Below are 4,285 nucleotides of genomic sequence, written 5' to 3'. Positions count from 1 at the left end.
TCTTTTATTTTATCTAAAGCTACCAAATCCAATATAAATTTTAATTCAAATTAAAAAACCACAGCAACGTTGACTGCTGCAGGCATATCCGCCCTAATCCTGCTACTGTCAACTCAAACATTGATGTATGCATTTGTCGATTATACTTGCATGAAGTACCAGTTCGGAATTTCTATAGCATTTCTATAGCATTTCTATAGAATTTTTGTAGTAGTAAATTTTCCCTTTTTGCATCGAAGTCAGTTTCTTCACAGTTGCTATTGCTGTCTCCGTAAAATTATTGCATTTTTGGCTCTCCGATATTTACTCCTTGCTAGGCCAGAAATGTACAAACAATCCTTTTGTTAAATGTACACTGAAGTGCACTTGATAAAAAATTGAAACTGTGTTTGTTGTGACTTTTTTATTGTTTTCCTAAGGGACGGGATATTGTTGCATTTTATTTGACAATTTTCCTTACTACTGAGGCAGTTCGGGCAAACATAAACATCAATATTATGTGATGCATTGCTATCAAGTGTCATTGCAAAAATTCTCCAATATATATTTTTTCGACTACTTACTCTGAAAATTTTATTTCGAAAATCTTTTCCAAGATGAAGTTTACTTACCTGAAAATAAACAAAAGTCAAGTTAAATAAAATAAATTAAATTTTTTCAACTTTAGCATATTTACAATTTAAAATAATAAATTAAATTAATTTTTTTTTTATACTAAAATATAGTTATTTCTTAAAATAATAAATTTTATTTAATTTTTTATTACTGGATCGTTAAAAGAAATAATAAAAGAGCCTCAAAAAAGCGCAAAGCTACTACATCTCCAAGTGTGTCACCAACTCTCAACAATGTGACACAAAAGCATTCTAAAGAAACGGAAAAGACATCAACCCAGCTTCGTCCACCTCCAATTATGGTAACTGTTTCTGATAATTACAATCACATAAGAAAAATTATTACAAAGGAAAGCAAAAATAAATTTTTGCTGAAACTAATGAATAACGACTTATGTAAAATTAGCACTTTCGATGGTAACGATTATCGGGAAGTAACTCGAGCTCTAAATGAAGCAAATCTCTCATGGCACTCTTATGAACATAAACAGCTTAGACCAATAAGAGTTATAGCAAAAAACCTGCATCACTCATGCGACCCTACAGATATTGTTGGCGACCTTGCAAAAAAGGGATTTAAAATTGTCAGCGCAATTAATAAGCTACAATTTAAAACTAAGAAACCACTGGATATGTTCATATTATCCTTTGAGGCAGTAGAAGATACGAACAAAATCCATGAAATCAAAGAAATCTTAAATACGATAGTATGTATAGAAACAATAAAACCCTCTAAAATTATCCCGCAGTGCACCAAATGCCAATCTTTCAACCATACCAAAAACTACTGTCAAAAGCAGCCAAGGTGTGTGAAATGTGCAGGTAAGCATGAAACCATAAATTGTGAAAAACCCGATGATAGTCACCCAAAATGTTGCAACTGTGGGGAGCAACACCCAGCGTCATATCGCGGTTGTGTAGTCGCAAAAGAGCTTCAAAAATTAAGAGACCAAAAAACAAAAAAAGTTCCTGTCCCAGTTCAAACAGATAATATCGAAAGACCAATAATATACTCAAGTCGAAAAATCGCTAAAGTATCATATGCAGACGCTATTAAGTCAACAACCTCCGTAGCTCAAAAAATAAATATATCTGATGAATCACAAAATGTCCTCTCTGTTATTCTTGAAAAACTAATGGCAATAGAAAATCGCCTAGACAACTTAGAACAAAAACATAATTGTACATCTGTATGATTGCTCTTAAAATTATGGAATGGAACGCAAATGGTTTGCTTCAACACAAAAACGAATTAGAATTACTTCTGCTAACAGAAAATATAGACATATGCCTAATAAGCGAAACTCATTTTACAAAAGAAACGTATATCAATTTTAAAAACTATAATATTTATCATACTATTCATCCAAGCAATAATGCTAGAGGCGGAAGTGCTGTTATAATTAAATCCAACATTAAGCATTATCAAGATAATAAACTCTCTAATGAAGAGTTCCAGGCAACAACCGTTGCAGTTGAAGAGAGTGGTTCCAAAATACAAATAACGTCCATCTATAGTCCACCAAGACATAACGTAAAATATGAACAATACATAGATCTATTAAAATTACACAAACATAAAGCAATAATTGGTGGTGATTTTAACGCAAAAAATGTTCAATGTTCAAAAAAATGTTCAAAGGGTAAGGAATTACTTAAAGCATGTCAGGCCACAGGTTTTGAAGTTCTCTCCACTGGCTCTCCAACATACTGGCCAACTGATAGAAATAAATTACCAGATGTCATTGATTTCTTTATTGTAAATAAAATTCAAAAAAGAGACATTGAAGTTAAAGCAGGACTTGACTTAAATTCTGACCATTCTCCAATATTGCTTACTTATGGATGTAATATTCTATCTACGATACCTAAACCGACACTAACAAACCGTCTAACAGACTGGAATTATTTTAAGGCCCAGATAAACGAAAATATTGACCTATCCTGCAAAATACGAAGTATAAATGACCTAGAGAGTGAAACGCATTGCTTTACAAGCTTGATTCAAACATCGGCATGGCGCAGTTCTCCACTGCAGAATAGTAAGCAATTTGATAAAATCTATCCGGTCGAAATTTTAAATCTAGTCTATAATAAAAGAAAACTACGTAAAAAATGGCAACAATCACGATTAATACAAGATAAAAGAAACCTTAATAATGCCACTCAAAAATTAAGAAGAGAAATCAGCAATTTTAAAAATGAAAATGTTAAGAAATATCTCACAAACTTGACATATGATAGCAAAACTAACTATTCTCTCTGGAAAGCTATGAAAAAATATAAAAGACCGATCACACATAATCCTCCATTAAAAAAAAATAATAATGAATGGGCGAAAAGCAATATTGAAAAGGCACATGTTTTGGCTGAATATTTAAGTAATACCTTCAATCAAGAAGAAACCCATCATATAGAGCCAAATAACAACATAGATGATGAAGCTATTTTGCGGATAAAAAATAAAGAAGTAACTGGGGAAATCAAAAAATTGAAATTAAAGAAATCACCAGGATATGACCTCATAACTAGTGAAATGTTGAAAAAGCTACCTCCAAAAGGAGTAGCCAAACTTGCACAGATATTTAATGCGAGTATAAAATTAAATCATGTCCCTAGCTATTGGAAAGTTGCTGAAGTGGTGATGGTTCTAAAACCAGATAAGGACCAACATTCTCCAACTTCATATAGACCAATCTCTCTCCTGCCAACCATAGGAAAACTGTTCGAAAAGCTTATCTGTAAAAGACTTGAAAAAGTAGTTTGTCAAAGAAATCTTATCCCAAATCATCAGTTTGGATTTCGGAAAAAACACTCAACAATCGAACAAGTACACAGAGTTACGCACGAAATAGAAAAGGCATTAGAAAACAAAGAAACTTGTTCAGCTGTGTTTCTGGATATATCAAAGGCTTTTGATGGGGTTTGGCACTCTGGCCTGATATATAAGTTAAACACTATCCTGCCACAGCAATATTGTAAACTACTGGAATCGTATATTGGCGAAAGGTACTATCGAGTTAAACTACTTGACGCGTATTCGAAATTATATCCTATAAATCGCGGGGTCCCTCAGGGGAGTATACTAGGCCCATTGCTGTACCTGCTGTACACATATGATTTGCCAGTGAACCCAAGATGTATTGTTGGAACTTTTGCAGATGACACGGTATTAATGGCTACAAGTCCAAACAACAAGGTGTCTACCACTAAGCTTCAAATCGCTCTTCAAGAAATTGAACAATGGACAAATAAATGGAAGCTGATAGTAAACAGTTCAAAATCTAATCATGTAGACTTTACTAACAAAAGAGAAAATCAAATTTCATTATTTCTAAATAGCGTAAAAATTCCAGTTGCAAATTCTGCGAAATATCTAGGTATGACTCTAGATGCCAAACTGAGATGGAAGGTACACGTCAAGAAAAAATTAAATGAGCTAAAAATAAGATACAAAAAGTTAACTTGGCTTATTGGAAGGAGATCTAAATTATCTCAGCAAAATAAGCTTATGATCTATAAACAAGCCTTCAAGCCGGTCTGGCTCTATGGCGTCCAAATCTGGGGTTGTGCGAAGAAACATATAATAGATATGATGCAAAGATTTCAAAACAAAGCAATCAGAGATGCAGTTAACGCTCCGTGGTACGTGCGAAATTCTGATCTACATC

This window comes from Teleopsis dalmanni, chromosome 1 (assembly GCF_002237135.1).
Source record: "Teleopsis dalmanni isolate 2A chromosome 1, ASM223713v2, whole genome shotgun sequence".
NCBI lineage: Eukaryota > Metazoa > Arthropoda > Insecta > Diptera > Diopsidae > Teleopsis > Teleopsis dalmanni.
Note: the sequence above shows the minus strand (reverse complement) of the source record.